General features: G+C 40.0%; 1 protein-coding gene across 6 annotated transcripts in view; it reads left to right on the top strand.

Annotated features, from left to right (window-relative positions):
• Nfib (nuclear factor I B) overlaps window positions 1-23,665 on the top strand; it is a 215,732-nt gene that overhangs the window by 8,301 nt on the left and 183,766 nt on the right. Inside the window, exon 1 of one of the 6 annotated variants that reach the window (XM_029476295.1) lies at window positions 752-16,569. The exons of the other annotated variants lie outside the window; for them this stretch is intronic. The gene's annotated coding sequence lies outside the window, so the exon portion shown is untranslated. Of the gene's footprint in view, window positions 1-751; window positions 16,570-23,665 lie in introns of those variants that run through there. 6 annotated transcript variants of the gene reach the window in all.

Raw genomic sequence — 23,665 nt, 5'->3', positions numbered from 1 at the left:
CCAAAGAAGAAGTCACAGCTTTCTTGACAGAGCATCACAGAGCAAACCAGAAAGTAGACTGGTTACACTGGTTTAAAATAAATCTCCAAAGAATGTAGAAACCGCATGCCGGCCCATGTTTACAGTCCTCGATAAAGAGTGCTGCAAATGTGGCCCGGACTGTGCAGCATAGGCAGTGGGGGTGCCAGGGAGGTTTCCGTTGTTAATGAGCCGTGTTTCTTTGTTGTTGCTGGTTTTGGTAGGAAGGTGAGACTTTTGACTTTGTTTTCTTCAAATCAGCATGTCAGGATACAGTCCACATAAGAAAGCCCCGTACTGAACGTGGGCTCGACTTTGGGCTGCCACAGATGGTGGGTCATTTCTGAACTTGGCCTGGTGGGAGGGAAGATGGCCTGCAGACAGCCAGGTGGCAGACAGTTATCCGTGCTCATTATATAAATGTGGGGTTTAATAAATTGAGGTACGTTATTGTCATCCAGAAGAGTAAGATAAGAAAACTAAGCTTATGACTCAGACTTTGGCGTAGAACTTACTGTGTGTCCCTTTGCCTTGATTTTTCCTTGAATGAGTTCTGGAGATCTGCTTGAGTGTCATTTCCAGTTTCTTTGATTTTAAATAACAGTGTTGGACATCATCGTTTGGAAGTGTGTCTCTTAACAAACAAAAACACCACATTTGTTATTCCCCTGTGTTTAGAACTAAAATTCAAGTAATGATGAGCTGGGCAGGGGGGGCGGGGATATACATTTTCACCCTTGATGTCCTAAAATAGAAACTTATTAACACATGACAATTTGATTGACAGCTGTCTCAGAGTCGACATTGTAAGGTGGGCTACATGCATGTGTTAGATTGACTATGTGTTGTAAGTGTGGTGAAAGTCTCTGGTTAGAAGGAAAAGTTTTGCAAAGTGGATCATATAACTCTAGTCGGGAGGGAAGATCTGTGCAGTGATTCCCCCTTTAACTCTTGATGGTTAGCCATGAAGTGGACATACATGCCGATTTATCCAGGGCAGTCAGCCAAATCTCTTTGTTTTGTTGAACTGACAATAGAGACTGTCCTTTGGATTTAGGAAAATAGACTGAAAAAAGGAAAAAAGGACATAGATAAAACCATACATACATATATATTTTTTTCATGACACCAGTGGTCATGACAATCATGATGTTTTGAGCCAAGTCTTAGTGACTGTGTTTTCAGATAAAATATTGATACAGTATGAACAACGTTTTGGTATTTTCCCTGTACATTCAGTCACCTGTCCCCTCTGTCCCCTCTGCCACCTGCCCTCACATCATCCCCTCTTAACATCTGGTCACTTCTTACAAGAGTCACAGCCCAGTGCTTTTTCGTTTTCTCTTTTTCAAGATTTATATCTTGTTATTTGTGAACTGTGAGTTGACTGTCATTTCGCACCGTAGCTGATTAAAGAAAGATAAGTCTGCAAACACCCCGGGTGCTTCATCTCACATCATAACTTTTTATTTCTCCTCTAAGTACACGAAATCAGACTTACTGTTCTTTAGAAATTAGGTAAAGAAAAGAGGAAAACATGAAGGAAGAATTAACACAGAGAAAGATATTTATAACAGAATGAGCAACAAAATGACGTCCCCTTATCCGTCCTCTCCCCTTAAAAGGGACTGGGAGAAAAACAGGAGGAAGAACAGAGAGAATGCCAAAGATGGTTGCCACTGGCACCAGGATTGGCATCAGACCCTCTTTGTTTAGCTCAGGATGCCTGTGATTTGTTAGTTGGCATCCGCATTGCAGTGTGGAGTGATGTTACAATATATTGACAATTTCCAGATCTAGAAATGTCAATAGTCCTCTTGGCTATTTGCAGATCACATGCTTCGTCTCTAATGGAAGACGAGATAGAGACGGATGGATAATAAACTTTCATTGTTGACCAACTTCCCGTTGCTTCTCTTTCTCCCTCCTTCTCTCTTGGTTCAACCCCCACGTACCCTTTCTCCTTCCCTGCAACATCATCTTTTCTGAAATGTGGAAAGAGTTACTGAAGCTTTGACACAAACTATAATGCTACATCTGCATCTGATATAGTTTGGGGGAGGTTTTATATATTTTGAAATCATTTTTGATACATAGTTTATTAGGTTTTAACATCACAGGGCAATATTTTGTTCAAAGCTCAAAGTCTTTGTTACTCAGTGTCTCCCCTTCATATAGCCTGGTTGACCGCAATTCAGTCCATTTTATTCTTTTTTTTTTCCACATTAGCGAATGGTTATATGAAATTTAGTTATTTATGAAATTATCTGCCTTCATTTTACCTAAAATTTGGTAACTGATTTGGGAGTAGCTGTATTTAAGTCCATAAAAAAAAAATCATTCGATGCTATTGATTCAGAGGGCTGCGCTTCGGCTGTTCCGTTGCTACAAGAACCGCCATTTTGTTTGTGAAGTGCCAGGCGAGGGGGAAAAAAAAAGGCAGACACTGTGTTTGATGCCAATAATGGTTGCCAGTGGCACCGAGGTTGGCATCAGACCCTCTTTGTCTAGCTGCTGAATGCCTTTGATTCGTTGGTTGGCATCCGCATTGCAGTGGGCACACTGGAAAGTTTTTGACAATCCCTGAATGAAAGCTTCGTGCTCGTCTGCTGCAGCAAAGCTTGGCTAATAAAAAACCCTTCCCCTTTTCTTCCCCCAAAGGCTAAAAAAAAAAAAAAAAGATTTGGACAGATTAAGGAAAAATCTTTCTAAAATGGGCTCCATATTCCCAAAGATGTTAAAGATGTCCAATGATTCTTGGCCAGGTGGTACCTATTCCCCATGTTGTCTTTGTTATTGCATTCATCCAAACAAAGCAAAGAAAACAAAATGAAAACCAGCAAGCCTTGTGCAGTACACCGTCCGAGGACGTACCGTCCTGTAAACTACAGGGGAGGCTATGTCAGGTGTGTGAGGACGCACATGCTCAGTGAGGTGATGTATGAGAACACCCATTATAACTGGCTGTTGCTTTCATTTACATCCCCATTTATTTCTTATTCAATTTCTAGTTCTCTCAGTTTCTCAGCCTCCTCGTTTTTTTAGTAGTCTGTTGAGAGGCCCTCACTTCCCTCTCTAGTTAGCAATGTGTACAGTGAACACGTGAAAAGCAGAAAACCTTAATAAGGGAAGTACATGTTAAAATCTGATATACATCAGTCACTTCTGACCCCTTCAATTCAATTCTGCAACAAGATCTTGTGAAAATCCTTCGTACATGATTCCACATACTGGGAGAAGTTTGGGGGGTGGGGGGCAGACAACAACCATAAGGCTAGAGTAATCTCAGTTCAAGTTTCCTAGATAGTTAACATTAATATTGCTTCCTGGTTAACCACCATTATCTCATTAATTAATAAGAAGGATTAGCAGTTCTACCCAAAGGGCTACGCAGAAGGAAGTGTGGCCTATGGGAGGCCTTGAGTCGCCAGACTGTGTCCTGTCTGGAGCCAGAAGATGCAGGGATGCTGGTGTGTGTGTGTGTGTGTGTGTGTGTAAAGGGCTGTGGGGAGAAAATAAGGACTAGGCTTTTTCTGAGCCAGGGAGGGTTTTTAAAGAAAAGAGAGATCACCACACAAAGCTTAAAGACCTCTAAAGATAGTGTCTGCTGTTATGAATTTAACAGATGGGAGTTTAAAGCAAGTCAGCTTAAGTGATCTTTGGATCCCACTTTCCACTCTTATTAGATATGTTTTTGGAGCATGGCAGAGTTCCGCAGTGTTGCTTGCTTATACCCTGGACAGGGAGCACCCTTTAGCCTTGTTGAACCTTTAGCATTAATTGTGATGCATGGCATAGGCACAGTGCAGCACCTTTTTTTTTTTTTTTTTTTGCTTGATTGTTAAACGATATCATAATTGAGGCGTATTTTGAAGTTGTGAACCATGTGACTTGTTCAGAAGGGAAGTTGTAATCATTATTGTCTTTGAAACAGAGCCCTTCCTGCTTGTCACATGGTATTAGTGAGGACGCACATGCAGAGAGTGATTTTCTTCCTTCAGCTACCGCAGCTTAGAATCCTTCTGGGTAACAATTATTTCTTTATGAAAAGCTTAAATAGATAATTGTTTGCAAGTTGACAGCGCATTTTAACATTTTAATAATTTTCACTTCATTTGCAGGTATTTCCCATTGTGGGGGAAAATAAGCTTTCATAACGTGTTTAAATGAGGCTGCTCTGCGTGGTGATTTGGTGGGCTTGCATTGTGACATCAGAGAGCGTGAATTTTGTGTGTAGGAGAACTACTTTGGATGCATTTCCCTTTGATTTAGGGAAATGCTGTTTTAAGTTTTCCCATCCTGGTACCCTGTCCTAGACTGAACTCCTGAACTCTGGTATGCATTTGTTTTCATTCTTCTTCATACACGATTCACAAGATAAAGAAGGGTCCTTGGTGGTATGCCTGGCCCCTAGGCTTAATGAGACCTTTGTTAGAACGTATATTGTAAGATGAGATACTTAGCAGTTTTCCCACTGATAAGGACAAAGCAGAGTCAATGGAACCAGAAGTTCACCCTCTGTGCCATGATGTCCCTGCCCCAAGATAGCTTTGCCAGACAACTCAAGAGTTAAACTCTGAGGCCCTGGCTGCCAGCTGGAAAGGTTGGCATCTGTGTCCTGATATGGCGAGGCAAGCTTCTGCGTTGTTGTTAACATGGTCTCACTTTTCAAAGGCAGAAGGAAGAGAGAACACAGGAGAGGCAGAGACAGGGATAGGAGCATCATTTGCTACAATTAGTGTTTTCAAATATTCAGATAGACAATGCAAGGCACTATTTTCTGAAGGCAACAAAGGTTGGTAAGGTTGGAGGCAGAGAACAGAATGAATTTTGAAGTGAAAAAAATATCTATATAGATTTTACATGTTTGGAGTCACACACTTTGTACTCCGTGTCTCCCTTGAGTGAGAATCAAAATTACGTTCATTGCATAGGAATGGTAGTAATCTGGGTGGGTGGGGGCACTGAATTCCGTAGTGACAGGGAGGGTGGTTGGGTATTACAGGGGCCAGCACCCTGTTCAACCCAGTGACATATGTGAGCCTGGAGACCTCTGGTGTGCATAAGTGCATCCAAATGCAGAAGTATAGATTTATGAAGGATTCAATAGGATTTTAAAGTGCACATAGATGTTTCTACCCTAAATTTGGAATTTGAGTACAAATTACCAAAAGGAAATGAAAGATTTAATATCCATTGACTTTCCTTAGTTTTAATCTGATACTCCAGTTTGAATACAGTCTAAGATACTCAACTTAGTAGGGTCTTTATTCTCATGAGCCTTGATTCTGCTAACTTAACATGAAAAAGTCTACTGTTTGTTTTGTGACATTCTTCTTGCTGTCTCCGCTGAACAGTTAGAATACAGCACCTGAAGATGAAGGTGTTTATTTCTGAGTCTGAATCTACAGTCTACAGTCCTCGTAGCCGAGATAACTTAGTTTTCATTTTTGTTATCACAATGGCCTACAGGATAACTAAACTTATCTTCAAAGGAGTCATTACTGCCATGTTTGGAGGAGACTGATGAGGAATGGGAACAGCACACAAGGCTCGCACTAAAACTGATTGCTACTAAAGAGCTGCAAATGATGCCACAGAACAAGGCCAGTCTCCTTTAGGAAAGTACCTTCTAGTAAAGTTTCTTTTAGTTTATGGAAGAATAGCATTTTATAGTGCAGTGGTAATGGGAATCGAACTCATGACCCTATGGGAGTTTGTCAGCCCACATGCTGTGGCAGAGTAGCCAGTGTAACTCTCATAGTAAGTGTTTCAGCTTTTGTCTTCCATCCTTCCAAGGAAGAATCCAAGGCCCCATGGTTATGGGATTGGAAACTCATGTTGGTCCAGAAACGTGTCTCACACCCAGCACCATGACAGGAGGTACTTCTTTTCCTGCTGGGCTCACTTTTCTGTGGCAGTGTGGTACCTTGTCTCATTGAAAAGTGACTTCTTGGGTTCTTGAACTCTAATTATGTGCTGTGGTTAATTTAACAGAATTTTAGGATTTGGCCTAGAGAACATCAAATCATCAAACTGTAGGGGAACTTGTGAGAACTGAGTGTATACAGCAGGGAGTGAGGTTGTGGGATTAGCTTGTATTACCTGGAAGTTACAGGACGTGAGACTAATAACACCTGAATGGTGGGGCTTGTTGGCTGCTACGTTATTCAGAAAATTGGGATAAATGGCTACCAATTAACCATTGAGGTGGAGAGACCTTGAGGCTGAGTTGAGGGCTACACATTAAAAAAAATAAAATTCTTATAATTTAAGCAAAACAGTCTTCTATTAGGGGGGCAGCCAGCCATTCATGTGCATCAATACATTGTTTATAATAAACCACTTAGACACACAGTCTCTCTGGTCGTGATGATAGTTTAAGCAGGGCACTGTTGATGAATCACAGACAAATGAAAGAACTTTGAATAAAGACTATATAATTGGGAATATGGAGTGATGGATGAAGTAATTTTATGAGCTGAAAAGTTGCCTGGAGGTTGGGTAGTTTCAGAATCCCATTTTAAGGCACTTCAGAGCATGCATTAAGTTACTGATACAGCACAATCAGAAAACAGAATTTGTTCAAACAAGTACAAAGTGAAAAAGGAGCTGCCTTTGAACAATGTCGTAAATGCTAAGTTCATGCAGTTTTAAAGTTATAGTCACCTTCAAGTATTTCTCAAAGGAGAGAATTGAATAAGTTCTAAGCACTGTTTTTTAAAAATACACAGACATATTTACTATTATATAAATTCAAATATGTAAAACTAAAAAAAGTATTTAACAGGTACTAATTACTTTTAAGCAATATAAACTCTGATTTGGAAGGAAAGTAGTTTTTTTTTTTGAAAAGCTTGATTTTGTATATTTATATTGGAAAAATGCAGACAAACATGGAATAGTTTTAACAGTAGTCGCTTGAGAGTAGGGAAAATAAACCTGACCAGGCATAGAGATGTTAACAAAGTTACTTGAAATAGAGGGTATTTGGTAATTCGTATAAGTTGCAGACTCTACTAGTGTTTGTAGGAATGCGGGTATGAAGGCTGTACCCATCTATTAGTGAATTCTAAAGTGTGAAAAATGTTCTTGCTTAGGACAACTTGTATTTTATTCTTCTGACATCTGCAGTTTCTGGATGGATTAGCCTAAATTTGCTATGCTATGTTAAAAGCCTTGTTTTATGAGGTTGGTCTCAGCTTCTGGCCTTGGTGTCAGGAACCCTGCTACGGGATGCAACTTGCCTTGTTAGGTTTAATTGACCAAAGCTGATGTGTTAAAACAATTCATTTGGGCTGTAACTTATGCCCTGGCTAAGTTGCTACCTGAATCCCTTGACCTTGACTTGTCTGGGTCATGAAATGGCTGCAAGCTGTTTGACCTTTCTATTGTGCAGTAATGTCACTGTTTCCTCTTATTCTTTTATGGTAATAGCTGACAAACAGGCCCCAGCCCATACTTTACACACCAGTGGATTCAAGGCGTCCCTCTGCAGTAGCTACATCTTCTGTTTGACATGGTCTGGCTGCAGAAGTGACTTTCCTTTGTTTGCTGACAGTGATGGGGACAAATTTGCTGCTTTGCCGGCTATGGTGGAGGTGGGGGATTGTGTTCTGGAATCTGGAGGGATTTGAATCAATTCTTTGTGGGTTTCCAACTTGTGTGTTTTGTGTTGCCTTGCCACAGTGCCCTTCCCCCATTCCTCTGAGCCTTACTTCTTAGTCCCTTCCGTTTATGGCTTCCTTAATAATTATTTTTCCAACACTTTTAGCTGTTACAGTAAGAGCACTTTATTGTCATTGTATAGGTTCAAGCGACATATTTAGTTATGCGCACGGTTACTCGGTCACTAACATTAGAACAACTAACCGAGACTTGGCACTATCATTGTCCGACACTGGAAAGATTAGAAGTGAGCACTTTAAAGTGGGTGGACTATCTTCCACAACATGTTAGAGTTTTAAGGGAAACCTTTTCTTACTGAGGTAAATGGTTAAGTTTCATGACATAGTTAGTGACCCGTAGAAGTGAATGTGAAGATTTTATTTCTGAGGGGGCTTTTGGCAGTATATAAGTTTAATTGTTTACCTTAATGAGCATAAAATTGTTTTTCTCATAAAAACCCCATGTTCAAAATGGCAAATTTTACCTTGGTTCCCATTCAAGGCAGTGAAGTAATTTTATTTTAAAAATATTGGAAATGTCTTCTAAAACGTTAAAAAAAACACAGATATTTTTATCCTACTAATCTTTTCGTTGCCAAATATGATGTTATAGTTCGTGATTTTTCCTATATTTCCCAGATTAAGTGTTTAAAATGCAAACCGTTACATTTTATTTTTAAATTATTACAGGAAAGAAGGAAGTTTAAGTTAAGAGTGTGCAGTTTTCTCCTGTGCTGCACACTGTTTGCACCAACAGATACGATCCAGTGTGGTAGTGAGGCCCTGGGGAAAACACTAGCATTGTGGGTTCTTGTTAAAAAAATTGTTTTCTACAAATAGTGGGTGAGAAACTTTCTTTAAAAAGAAAATCCTTTAGTGGTTGTATTAAACTGTCTTCTTGTAGGGATGTTCAGACATCAAGGAATTTGAATGGTTTTAAACGTTAACCCTGTTGATAATGCATCTTAGTATTCAGAGGGCCAGGACCTCACCTGATCACTGTCCCAGATTCCCTCTTATAGAAGCCTGTCAGAGGGGGGAATGAGCCCACAGGCCTTTCTGTTCATTCACGGGCATCCCACAGGTAATGCACACCTGGAGTGAGTGGATATTGAGCTCGTGGGTCACGTGCCAGCGGAGTTGAGGTGTGAAGGATTTAAAAAAACATCTGTGATGTTCTCCCAGACGTATTCCTCAGATCTTTAGAGATTGCTAAAGTGACCTCAGCTGTTGAGTTGCAGAGGTTCAGTTTCTGGCCCATGGATAATTAGTGGGTGCTGGGGTACCCACATGTGCACATGTGTGTTTGGGTTTCAAGAAGAGAAGCTAGGGGGAAAGAAAGGAAGAAAGAAATTCCTGCTTGGCAGGAATTGAGTGGATGGATGACTTATGGATTGAGGAGGGAGTTATCTTCCAGTTACTCAAAATTGTAGGTTAGTGATTAATCTATAGACGAAAATCTGTCATTCTTTGAATTTTGGATTTCTTCTGCAGTTCAGAAGATCTACTTTCTTAGGATTTGTAAGGAAGTGTCTTCATTAGGACTCCTATAATGAAGTGGCAGACAGACTGGCATACAGACTACAAACTGCTTCATTCTCACAGTTCTGGAGGTAGTTAGTCCAGGGTCAGTGTCCAGGGAAAGCCACTTTCCGGATCGCCGATCCTCTCCTCCAGTGTCTTGTCAGAAAACCCACTGGGATATCTCTTCAACCCACTAATTTCATTTGTGAGGGGTCCACCCTCCTGAATTAACTTGATACCAAATGTGTTTCTTAATGCCATCGTCTTCAGGGTTAGGGTTTAAACAGGAGTTTTGGGGACACACAAACTGTACTGGTTTGTTTTCTGTTGCTGTGATGAGATCCCATGACCAAGCCAAGGGGAGGAAAGGGTTCATCTCACCTTCTGTTTCCAGGTAACATTTCAGCACTGAAGGTCATCAATCAAGGGCAGGAACCCCTCAGGGACTAAAGCAGGAACAAACGGAGGGATGCTACTAACTGGCTTGCTTCTCTTCTGACTTCTGCTCACTCAGCTTTCTTATCTAGCCCAGTCCCACCTGCATAGGGATGGTGCTGCACAGAGTGGACTGGGCTCTCTAATAATCAGTTAACAGTCAAGAAAATGCTTCACAGACATGTGCAGACCAATGTGATAGAGATTGTCTCCAGTTGAGGTTTCCTCTTCTCAGGTGACTCTGTCAAGGTGACACCAACTGCGAAGCATGATACAAACATTCAGTCTCTTAAACAAAGGACATGCCCATGATTAACACAGTTCTGCTCGTGCCTTTATGAGCTTTGTGACTTTGGTCAAGTCTTTTGATTTTTCTCTTTGATAAAATAGGATTTCTAATGACTATTTTAGGATTTGTGTAATCATGTAAGTAAAGCACTCATTTAATAATAGCCATTATTAGTATATATGAAGGAATATAGTGTATAGACTACCTGAGCATGGAGGGAAGGAATATGTGAATATTTAAACAAGTACTCATCACTGTGTTAGTAGCCATCTCCAGCAAAAATAAAACATCCTAAAGAGAGGGGATGGGGGAAGCGATGTTCCAGCAATACGCCGGTGTATGGGTCCTTGCTAGTAAGAACTTTGAAGGTAGGCATGTACAGTTAGCTGATCCTATAAGGTTTTGAAATACACTTAAATTACTGTATCATTTCAGGAGTCCTCAGATTTTCTTGAGTTTCCTTAATGCATCTAGGAATATTTTAGGGAAAGGAGTAAAATCATTTTATTTGTGACTTCCGGAATCAAAAGCTTGACACATGTTTGATAAAGAGTGTGCTAGTCAAAACTTGGAGTGAACTTGTTACCCTGCTGTGGAACGTGGACATTTCCTGTGTATCAAGATGAAGTCACCCACACTTGGAAGAGCTTCGTTTACATTGTAGATTGGGTTGGACAGAAGTGTGGATATGACAAGGCTGAACGGCTAGTTAAAATGAGCGAGCTGCTGGTCTTGAGACTCTCAGTCAGAAAGGTCTCGTGACCCTTAGTTGGGTCAGAGCCTCAGACAGTTTAATTGCTTACGTGGATTGTTTTGATTCTATTGCCGGCTGACTCTTCAAGTCAGCCTTCCTACTCCTCCTTTTTGTGGCTTTCTGAAAATTAATTAAATGACCTCTAGAGGGAAGAAGATAGTATTTATTGCTTAGAGCAATTTCACTTTTACTAAGAGCAACTGGAAGTCAAAGGAGAAATGGTTAAAACATTGGCTTCTCCCCACCATGAGGGATCAGCGTTTGACTTCAGTGACTCTGGTTGGTTGGCTCCCTATGGGCCTGGAGCTAAATTGGTGTGCCAGATTCCTGGGCAATGGGATGATCCTGCTCTCTGTGGCCAGTGGACTGTTCCTCTCACTCACTTAGCAGAGCAGTTTGGAAACTGTGGAGATTAAGAGAGAAGTATCTTAAATTATATGTTAGGCTGATGGTATGTGCAGAAGAAACATATTCCTACGTGAAGGGCTTGACCATGGTGTTTATCAGAGACCTAATGGCTCTAGTCAGGGGTCAGAAGGAGAAGTTGTTCCACACTTGGCTAGTAGTTAAAGGGTAACTAGGGTGGGCACATCAGAACATTGATCAGCTTGTTTAGATTCCGGTCCAGAAGTGCTAATGATCTGTGCTGTGCCTTTTCTTTTTGAGAAGAGACTGGCATTCAGTTGCTGTTCACAGGATACAGAGAGATCTATAAAAGTGAGTTCCTAGAACACAGTGTATCCTCGAGTTTTCAACACTCAAATTGGATTGCTGCTGATAACATTTGTAACATTTGTTACTGCGTCTTCCCAATGCTCTTGAAGAGCTTTGTGTACACTTCTAATGGAAGTTAATGAGATGCTACAATGAGAACATCCACATGGATCCTAAACACTGGCTGTGTTCTGTAGCTTCTCAGAGTTGCTGCAGTGTCTCTTTTATTCTTACCACGTCAAGCATCATGTTGCAGGGTATGACCTGTAGTTATCATGTGCAATTTCGGTTCCATTTATAGTCTCCAAATAAGGGAAAAGCAGCTTATAGTAATATGAGGATCACTGGTCTTACAATAATTAAATAGACTTGTTATACGGCATTAATCCCGTTTGGAACAGTTGGAATGACTTCTCAGTACTAACAAACACAGCATTAGGGCTCACAGTTAATCTGCTTTTTGTATCCAACATTCGTATAATATAAAACATGTGTATGGAGGAACATATTTCAGATTTAAGATGAGTTCATGGGAGGACAAAATGAAATTGTATTAGATTCTAGCAATATGAACACAGTTCCAAATACTGATAAAATCTGGAATTCATTTAGAATGAGAGTAGGTAGAAAAATATTTTTAGCAACTTGCAAGTTTTCTTCATGGTTTACTGAATACCGTGTTTGTATTCTTAGAATTGGATTTTTTTTTCTGAGATCCATGTGTGGTAGATGTATGAGACATACATGTAATGTGAACAGAAACCTTTATGCAGCTATTAATGCCTTGTAAGTTGTGGTTATGGTATCTGTCAATGGTACAACCTCTGGTCAGTCCTTGAGAGCCTGAAGCAGACTCAGTTTTAAAGTCTGGTCCGATCTGCTCCTGTAGTTCAAGGGAATGGTGCTAGTGACAGATTTATCTTTCATTCACTGTTCAAAGAACATCATTACGGTTTTGTTGAAAGGGCTCCTGAGTTAGGATTACGTTTATGTCTTTTGTGGTACAAGCCCCATGAGGCAGGGCTTTCTCCTCAGTGTAGACTTCCTTACTGTCCTCTAGTGTTTCACACTTGGGATGTGAATTCATCTTTGGTGCTCCAGTTCCAGGAAATGAATCTCAGGAAGGATGAAGTATTGGTCCATCATAGGACAGATTGCATCGCCTGTGCAGAGGAGTGTGGAAAGCCTGTGATTACTGAGTGGGGTACAACCATTTTCTGTCACGTGCCTGGGACCAGCTACCACATTGTCAGGGAAAAGCACGATGTAGCAACAGTATTAGATCATGCAAATGAGACTACTGAATAGTAATAGTTATGGGCAATATTTTGGAAAACACGGATTAGTGACAGTTCTATTACAGCAAATGTATGTATCAAGTCCCCAGATTTCATCGTAACGCACTGAAAACAGATGTCAAAGTGTCCCAAACAGAATTTCATGGTTAATCTACATATTGCATGGAAAGTGCAAACAAACCATTTAGAATTCTGTTATTTAATCCTTTTAGAAGGAACGAAAATAGACAATTTAGGTTTTCTTCCTTCTTTCTTTTAATTTCAGTTTTTGTTTTCTAGGGACCGAGGATAAATTATTTTCCTGTTTGTTATTTTTTTTAAGATGCATATGGGAGGAGATATGTTTGCATATGGATGTGATTTTACATAGTGTACTTTAAACTGCAACTTTCTGAGCATAAGGCCTTTGTACTATAGCAAGGAAAAATTAGGTGCTAAATTATTTAGTGACCTGGCAGTGCAATTACTTTCTTGTATTTCTTTGTTTACTGGCAGATTTCATTCTGGGCCACACAACGATGCAGCTGAAATGAAAGAGAAAGCAGTTAGTGACTACTTCTGTCATGTCTCTGGGGGACTTTGTCTCTTGGGGACTCAGTTTCTAGAGGACTTCTCTAAGACCTCTTAGCTCTGGCATCTTCGGAATTTGGCCTCTGGTTAGTTTGGCCAAGGGGCAGGGCAGTCTCCACCATGATAACCAGCTCTTAAAGAGTTGATACCCTTGCTAAATTGGAGTTTTAATATGTTTTATTTATTATTGAGTATTATGTAACATTTCTATGTGGTTAGTTCAAAGTCCAATAAGCAGATGGTTTAGGTCAGTCTATACTTAAAAATAAAAAAAGGTTACTCTTAAAGTAGCCTTTATTTGGTAGGATATTTTAGTGCAGAGGGGCGGGGTGTGTGTGGGGAGGTCTCAAGAGATTACAGTTCGGAATATTGTGCCTAAGAGACCCAAGCCTCTTTGGTTGTTTATGTTAGTCTGACTGCTACAGAGGCAGAATAAGCATAGCTAATAAGAAGTATGAGTTTATGAAAACACCAGCCACACTTTTTAAAAGAAACACAGACAAAAGTCGCAACACATCGCCTGTTCTCATTTTCACTTTCGTGAAATAAATTGACTCAAGGGTCTTCTGTTTTCTCTCCACTGTCTCTTCGTAGGAAGTGCTGTAAGGAAGTCAGGCCACAGCCATGTTTTTCAGGGGAAGCTGCCTTTCCATTCTCAGTGGTTGGCAAACACTCCCTTAAAGTTACAGGCTAATATCACGGATATGCTAACAGTCGGGAAACAGAAAAGAATCTACTAATAATGCATCGTTACGGTTAAGCTTCCAGCAAGATATGGCTTGATGTATTTGGATAAGTGTTTGAAATTGGTTTAAGAAAAAAAATAAGTTGAGAGTTTCATATTTTAAGAAAAAATAGGAGCTGTCTTGAGGAGTTGGTGTGCAGGTTGCTTCTGGATCCCGGCGACTTTCAGACTAGTTTGATAGTCACTCTCTCCGTTCCCTCTGGGCCATGCACATCTTTTATCTCAGTTATAATTTTTTTTTTAAAGTTTAAAACAAACATCATATAACTGCTCTTATTTAAGAAATGCTTCTAAGGCTTCTGTCTCAGTTCACTCTTTAGAAAACGAAACACTAGGTTCAATGTCAAAGGACCCTTCAATGGATATTTTAAGGTAAGAGTCTTTTTTAGTATGGGAAAGATGGCTCTGGAGTTCACGTTTCACATGTTATCTTGTCCCCTGGAGTATGGCGAACACTGGACTGAAGAGGAGGCAGGCATGGTTAAAAAAAAAAAATACATGTTAAATACACATTGTTCCAAAAAGCTCATTTCTAGCTTGATGGTCATGAAACAAGTTTTAAGGTATGTTTCTCAGGCACAGTTGTAGATAGATAAATGCATGAATAAAGTTGGATAAGAGTGAAAGGCAAAGCCATGGCCATGATGTGGGAGCGTCCCAGGAAGCAGCAGCATTTATTTAACGAGCAAATGCATGTACATTTAGACTGTGTATAGAATAACAGGAGAATTAGATGTGGTTACTGAGGTGGTGCAAGGGAGAACCTTCAAATTGGGTAAATTGTATACCGGGATTTGCTGCCTTTATTTTCTTCTATCTATTGATTGGTCAGTGTTTCAAACTGTCATTCTACGTATACATACTATAAGTTTTCAGAATGAGCAAAATGAAACCATATGGTGTGCCCATGCCAGTCACTGAGCGTGTTCTTGATCACGCTATGGGTCTGAATGGTTTCTATTGTTCACCATGTGGTTGGGTCCATTAGTTTTATTCGCTAAGCTTTGGTTTCCTGAGCTCTGGAGTGGTATTGCTGGTCTACTCGGCAGTTCTGAGATCAAATCAGAAAATGCCTGTAAAGTGCTTAGCACCACGCCTCTCACACTGCAGGTACTTGATAAGGCATTTACCATCAGCTGGGTGTAGTGCAAACCCAGCTCTCAGGAGGCTGAGACAGGTGGCTGTCTGTGAGTTCCAGCCAGCCAGGGCTACAGAGTGAAACTATCTTAAAAAACAAACAAGCCAACAGACAGACAACTCATCCCAAATCTAAAAATCATTATGAGTATACTCTGATACTAACCAGCTCACACAATGTGGACATATAGTCCATCTTCAATATTTATTCTGTAGGAGAGTGCTCCCGACCTTTCTCTGAGGAGCCTAGAAGATGAAGTATCCCCTTTGTGGGGGGTAGAATATGAATTTGAGGACAGTTAATAAAGTGAGAAGAAAAAAAAACTCTGAAGTTCGCAGTTTATTATGGCGAGAATTTTGGCAGATAGTATGGTTGCTGTGTGATTTCTGAAGACTTCATCCCTCCTGTGCATGGCAGAGAACTACAGAAGGTTACTGTCCTCATGCCAGCATCTGTAGGTAACTTACAAGCACAGCCTTCCCTAGGACCATAAAGACATGCTGGATACCAGTAACATTTCTTATTAGAATCCAATATACATTGCTATTATTCATTATTCCTAAGTCCCTTTAATTTAGGTTATAAGAAAATTGCTGACATAAAAGGAATTGGAAACAACAGTGAACATAGCCATTGTTACCTAATAGCAAGTACTTGGGACAGTGGTATTCATTTACATCGGAAACAAGAATTTATATGTTCATGCACTTTACTAATGATATGCACATATATGGTGCTTACATATCTATTTACAATACATATATGCATTTCCTTTTTATCCTAATAGTTTTAATCCTAGTTCCCCAAATCAGCTGAGAAGAAATATTTCAATATTGTATATAAGGTTATTCTCTGGAGAAGAATTTGACTGTTTTGTCTTTTTAAATGTTAAGATTATTTGATTGATTATATAATTTTAAGTGCCTGAAATATTGTGGTGCTAGAATCTTTGCCTCAATATTCACTTCATGGAAATCTTGCCTTGTTACTCATTTAATGGTTGGTAGCTTTTCTAAAGTATGTATTATGTGTGTGTATACATTCTGCTATTAAATATGATTTTTTTTTACATACAGAGCTAATGAGGTAAGCATTTATGAAACTATTAGGGTCTATCTATCTATCTCAATCATCTGGTGTAAAAATACAAAGTGGTTGAGAGCGCACTCACAGGAGAGTAATACTGTACCTGTTGTAGTTTTAGTATTTTAAGGAGGATTATGACTTTGCTCGAGTAATTTGCAAGTAGAAGAGAAAAGATCATGGTCACTTGTACTGTCGATGAGCGGCAGAAAGCTTCTGGCGGGGGAACAGGCATAACTACCTAACTGTCTCAGCCTCCCCTAAATATAGCTAGCGGTGCTGAGCTTGCTGGGAGGAGACCCTGTGGGACTGTAATGGAAAGGTCATAGAGGAGGTGAGTCTTATGCAGTGTTTTCTCAGGGGCTCTGTGACAAAACAAAACAAAAGGGAAGATTACCGGGCGTCTACATGTGCGGATTGTACTCGCCAGGGCTGTGCTCTGTACTGAGCACATATATGTTGGACAAACTGGATCTTTTGTTAAAAAATTGTTAAAAGAATTTAATATGATGTTTTAACACAGAAGCTACAATGCACAGGAATAAATGTCCTGGATTAATTAATTTCACTTTTTTGTTGCCATGTAGTACCATTAAATTCTAATTTTGAAAGGATTCTTAAAACACCTTGCCTCTTAGAATTTAGTGAGCGTTTTTTAATGTTTATTTTTGTTATTTTTTTATTCATCGTAATATTTTAATTGCTTATAATCCTGAGTGAAAAATGTCAGTCTTATGTATCAATAATTTATTTAAACATATTTTACGATTGACCACATAATTCTGTAAGCAATATAGGCAGATTATTCTACAAACATGTTTCAAAAATTCACTCTTAAAGTTAGTTGAATTCAGTTTTTGGTCGTCATTTTATTTTTAAAAGTCAAGTTTGGATCTCCAGATGAGTAGAGAAAATAAGAGTTTTGGTCTGGTCAGCTGTGTCTTGTTGTCAGACTAAAATGTACTATGATATAAATCCATACTTGGGTTGCTAAAGGCAGTAGTCTGTTAGAGTGCCATGACCTAAACAAAATGAAGCACCTTTCTCTATTGAATTTTTCTAATAAAATTTATTTCCTGCAAATGATTCTACTCCAGAATATAGTGTTTCTTCCTAGGTAATTACAAAAAAATAAAATAAAATAAAAAAATAATACAGGGAACCATGGAAGGCCTTGGACTGCAGCCTGCTTTCAGTTCATAGTCACAAAAGGTAAGACCTAAAGATAGAACAGAGGCAGGCCTGGCAGTCCACACCTTTAATCTCAGCACACAGACACAGAGACAGGCATATCTCTGGGAGTTCAAGGCCAGCCTGGTCATTGTAGTGAGATCCAGGACAATAATTGCTACCTAATGAGATTCTGTCTCAACCCCCCACCCCCCAAAATAAAACATAAGGCTTTATCGCCCTGTTGGCCTGTGTTTCTTATAGGGCGTTGCTCATGTTTTAAAAATAATGCTTATTGTGAGTGTTTGCATGTTATGTACCATGTATGTGCTCAGTGCCTTAAAAAGCCACAAGAGGGCGCTGGATCCTGAGGAGCTGGCGTTACAGCACATTGTAAGGCTCTGTGTGAGTGATGGGAGTCAAATCCAGGGCCTCTGCAGGAGCAGCAAGTGTCTTCCAGTCCCCAGATGGCTCAGTTTTGTATTTCTTGTTCTTTGTAAGAATGACTCTGTGTGTGTGTGTGTGTGTGTGTGTGTATACATAAACACATATACAGAGACATACATTTATGTATGTCATAGGTTTTGTTGTTGTGTAGCTGGATGTTGATTCATACATGTAACAGGATTATGAGCACTGACTTGTGGTAGTCAGTCTATCTCAGCTAAAAATGAAGCTACTTTGCCATTCAACAGTTACTCACCGAGCAGTCCAGACTGTGTATCAGGCACTGTGTCAGGTCTACATTGTGTCATTACAATGTAGAAAAGACAGATATTTCCCTAAGTTTACAGTAGTGGAAGAAACTTTAAAAATTACCCACATTTTTCTTAACTGAAAAGCATTGCCGTTAAGTTTGTAGGAAATGCTTTTGTCCACAGAGTCATGGTATTAATTACACAAATACAGTCTCCGGGGAACTACACGATGGTTCGTGTCAATTCTCGAGGAAATGAGAGTGGATTGTTAGGATGAGCAAGTGTGAGTGTCTTGCCCTGATGACTCGACCTGTCTTTGTAAGGCACAGTAACAAAGCACCTGCTTCTCACGTGTGGCAGTAGGAATCTCTTCTCACCTGGAGTTGGCAGAGCTAGTCAGGACACTTTCTGTGCTGTGCCCATCGTGGGAGCATGGTGGGCAATGCAGAAGTGAGACCAAGAAGTGTTGGGCAGCCGGGAGGTGGAGCATAGATTATGCCTTAAATGGATAAGCAGTAAGAATGCGTGTGAGGTTAGGGGACAGCCAGTCATGTCTCCAGCTATATAGCATCAGCCCAGTGGTGGGCCACAGAGGATGGAGTGGCCAGGAATCCATGGAGCTGGAACTTGCCAGAAGCAGTCATGGGACTAAGCATCAAAAGTTGAGAATCCTCAATATTGGGCATTCTTACAGTTTCTTAGCAATGCGATATGAGTTCTAGCAAGTGTTTTAAAGTCCCAGGGTCTTCATGTCTTATGCAAAGTAAAGCAGTACTAACCCCAGAAGTTGTTGCTGGAGTGCTGAGGGCTTTAATGACCTTCTGGCCCCAGAACCTAACTCCTCCTACCTAACTGATATACAGTAGCATCCCTAAGGTGAGTCGGAGTCTCTGGGCTGAGGTGGCTTTCTGCATTTGGCCATTGCTATATCGTGCACAGGTGTCTGGCAGACATTTAGTGTACATGTAACACGAGTACATGACACAGTGTCCCTGTGTCACTCACTAATTTCATTTTAAAATGAGACAGGGACACTGCTAGGTACATCAGGCTGCCTTTGAACTTGTAGTGATTCTCCTGGGTCAGCCTCCCAACTACTGGGATTACAGGCATGAGCCACCAACCCAAGCTTCATTTAATGCTCAAAAACGACATAAGGCAGCTACTTTCTTTTCTTTTTATAATAACAACTCTGCAGTAGATCTAGTTAAAAAGAGGCTGGATTTGAACCCATATAGTTTGTTTCCAGAGTCCATTTACCCACAGAGGGCAAATACAAATGCTTGTGTATTAAGCAACACACTCTATGTGAAAAGCCACACACTCATTTAGCGTATTCACCTATCTCAGAGAAGATGGACATGCTCATTTGTTTTTACCGTTTGACCTGTAAATGATTCGAGTTGTATTTGTTGTATTATTTTCTCAGTAAGACTATGTAGTATGAGCTCTTTCTCTACAAAAGTTTCCTGAAGGAAAAAGATACATTTTCTACAAAACTTCCTTGTTGGATTTTTTTTTTCTAAGCAGAATCCATACCTCATTATAGTTATTGTATGTTCTGGGTACTTGGGTTATAGAAGATTTAGACAAGACTTTATGAAGTTTGCGTATACATACCATAAGGTTTTACTTCTAAGTATTCTCTTGGTTTTGGTCTAAGGAATTATTTTCTTCTTCAGTGTGGAGACAGGTCTTAGAGCGAAAGCTAATGTGGTAGTAGACTCCAGAAAAGACCCTACCTCAAGAAGCTGGGGCTCTCTTCTGAGTTTTATTAGTATAGAAGTAAGAGCAGTAAGCACAAAACAGCTATAATACGTTGAGAGCATCCCGTGTGCCTTGAATTAATTAATGTAACCTTGACAGTTCCTCAGAGGCCCGAGTGTTACTGTCATAACGGGGAGAGGTTGAGGTTAAACGCTTAGTACATGTCTGATCACACAGCTAGTGACAGAGCCACGGTTTGAATCCATGTCTGCCCCATCCCAGCTCATTTCAATATCACCGCACAGTTGCATTAGAAGATGTAGTTCACGAGGGCTGACATTCAATGATCGAGCAAATGCTTAGCGTGTTTAAGGTTCGAGATCCCCCAACAAACAGATGGTGAGGATGATGATGATGAGGATATTGATGATAGGTTGGTAGGCACTTCAACCTTCCCCAACAAAGCATTGTTTGTTTGTTTGTTTGTTTGTTTTACACCAAGGGAAATAAGTTTCACCTTACAATTTTATGTCTGTGAAGCAGTTAAATGATTGTCACCAAAGGGTGACTGTGCCTTCAGGGAGAAAGAATTGTATGATTTTTTTTCCTTCACTGTCCTCAGTTAAACATTTCTTCCAGCTTCTTGCCTGTTTTATGTATATGTCAGTCTCCAGAAACTACGGCTCTCTTCCTTGGTCAGAAGCAAAACCAAAGCCCTCTCTTGGTGTTTAAATGCATTAGTTTTAAGTATTTGCAAACACGAGTACAGGTTTTTCTGTCTCCCTATTCAGTTTCCTTTCAGAGACGTTTGTGAGATCAGTGAGGGCTCAGGCTGGACACTGTTAGTGCTGCACTTGGCCTGAATGAGGCGTCCATTGTCCCAAAGGACAGTGCAGCCCTTAGCTGGGGACACACAGTCAGGATGCTCTAATCCCGGGCTAGTTACACAGAAGCTGTTCTGTCCAGACTGGAATGTAGCTGTTAAAATAGGGGGACTTTGATCCTGAACATGAAGTAGGTACAGACTCTAATACACTGTTGTGTTGGGTCACAGCTGGAATTTTCAGAGGTTTGTTTTTTTTTCTGATTTTTTTTAAAGTTCCTTAAATCTATTTCTACTGAGTGATATTATTATTAAAAATATGAGCATTATGTAAAAAAAAACCCAAAACAAAGAAACAAAAAAATAATTTAAAGGGAGCTAATGAGTGAAATGACATGGAAGCCTAGCTATGTTATTTAGAGAATGGGAGGTGAACTCTAAGTGGGACTTGGTGTTTATATAGTTATTAACTTAACCCTTTAGCCAGGTAGGAGTTCTTTTGCCAGACTAGCTGTGAGATGTCTGTAACTGTATAAACAGCTACAACCTCCTATGCACTGGATGCACCAAGTATCCTAGGGGGCCCTGTGAGAGCACTTCTCTTGTAACCTTCTGAACATATTTAGGTGGAAGCCATCGCGGTTATCATTAGCATCTCGGTAGACAGCACTTTCCTCACACACAGATTTTGTCTTCATCAGGTTTCTCAGGAGTGAAAAGGGCTGGGAACCCAGGCATTCAGGAGGTGTGTGCCAACAGCTCACCTGGCTGTCTGAGGTTTGGGACAAGGCCATGTGCTTTCAGGGAGTTGTTTCTTCATCTGTAAAAGGGTCAAATATGTCTGCCATCCTTGTAAGAATGAAAGTCAGGTGGCTGGGGATATATCATAGTAGGAGTGCTTGCTTAGCTTGCAGGAGACCCTGGGCTCCACTCTCAGTTTAGGCGTTAGCAAGATCTATAATAAGTCAGGTCTATAATCCCACACTTGGGAGGTAGAGACTCAGGAGGTCAAGTTCAACCTCTGCTCTGTAACAAATTCCAGGCCAGCCTGGGATACATGAGACTGGCCTTTAAAAACAAACGCCCAGACACCTCTGTGTATGCTTTTAAGAACTCTACACACACACACACACACACACACACACACACACACACACACACAGAGGCTTGTCTTAGTGGCAGTACACAGCCTTAAGGTCATGCTCACATATTTCTGTGAAAAATCACATTAAAAGGGAAAATGAGAAAATTGGTTTCAGTACAAAAACTTGTTACTGTATGGTGTTAAGTTGTGCCTTTTAAATGTAACATTGAATGTAACATTAAAAAGTTACATTGTTTGTAGGTTTTGTGTGTGTTGCCACGTATGTATTTTATGAAAATCGCATAGATACTGTTGCTGATAACATAAATCCTGTAGTACTTTAGAGAGAAAGTCGTTGAATATGACGTCATACTTTACGCCTTAAAGAATATTTATTGGCTTCCTAATTGTCTTTGCTCCCACTGTTATGGAAAAAGTGGATGTCGTACTCCCGTGTATGATTACTGTGAAGGTGTATAATCAAGCAACTATGAAAAAATTTTATCAATGTAAATATGGTTTAAATATCTATAATTTAATAGTACAACTTTAAAAGGCACAACTTAACACCATACAGCAACAAGTTTTTGTACTGAAACCAATTTTCTCATTTTCTGTTTTCCTCTGTGTAAATCTACAAAATCAAATATTTAAGAGTAAAGAGTTACCACAAAGTTTTTCTTCAGAGATTTACATTTGTTTTCTAAAAAAAAGCATATTGATTTTCTTTTTAAAAAAGAGAACAGATATTTGCCCCATCTGGTGTATATTTTACATTTCTTTAGGTGTTCCCAAGTGCCTGGTGTAGTAGTTCTTCCGTTCTGTAACCTCATTTTCCTAAAGAAGACAGGTGTGCACACATGCGTGTGCCTCTGCACCAGGAAAATGAGGCTCAGGGATTACAACAAAGTAGTCAGGGTCAGAAGTGACCTGACATGCCCTGCAGCACGCTGTTTATAATTGCTGTGGTTAGTTCTCCGTCTCACTGTTTTTACCTATAATGTCAAAACACAATTATATGGAGTTGGTATGTTCACTAATAGCAGTTTATCTCTGCATGGTTTATAGACAGAGTCAGAAGCCAACGACTATAATTACATCCATGTTTCTAACTTAGCAATGAGCTAGAAAAGTGTGGTTGAAGTACACAGTGGCTGTAGCCCCGCCAGTAGGAATTACAGGGTAAACTCAGTGTTCTGCATTCTTTTGGTTTTACAATAATTGTTACTTAAATTTTGTTTTCTGGATTTTACCACTGTCTGTTTTGTTTATATGACCACATAAAGGGTGGTTGAGTTCTGTGTCTCTGTACTCTATTCTTCTTGCCTTCCTCCATGACTGACTGGCTATCCTCTGGCTTCTTCTGACTCAGCAGACAGTCCATTACAGTTAATAGTCCTCAGAAGCAGCCTGATCGTCCTGCTCTATGGAACCCAGAAGACTTCTAGTATTTGCATTATATGTTTAATTGGATAATTATGGGAACCATGTTGAACTGTTAACAACTGTCAAGCCTTTGATTAATCTTTTCAGTGTTCATTGGCATGGTTCAAGTTAGCAACCACAATACAGTGTGTGTGTGGTGTGTGTGTGTGTGTGTGTGTGTGTGTGTGTGCGTGTGATGCTATTGCTGCTGTTTTCATGATTATTCAAGAGAGTTAAAAATAAGATTTTTTTAAAGAAGAAAAGTATAAATTCCCATTTTGAATCATATAACTTATTGTGGTATAAAAAGCGACACAATTAGTGGGTTGTCATGCTTTGTTTACATATAAAACATTACTACAGCTTAATGGTTCTAGGGAAAAATGTAAGAAAGCTTTATTTCTAATGATCCCATGGATATGAAATGTGAACAGAGCCTCATCCCTCTCTGAAGATGTTCAGTATCAGGTGGGTTTCAACCTTCCTGGACTTTGTACACATCTTCTGCTCTCAGTTGAGAAGC

Source organism: Mus caroli, chromosome 4 (assembly GCF_900094665.2).
Source record: "Mus caroli chromosome 4, CAROLI_EIJ_v1.1, whole genome shotgun sequence".
Classification (NCBI taxonomy): Eukaryota; Metazoa; Chordata; class Mammalia; order Rodentia; family Muridae; genus Mus; species Mus caroli.
The sequence above is the reverse complement of the archived record's forward strand: the minus strand, read 5'-3'. Positions and strand labels throughout refer to the sequence as shown.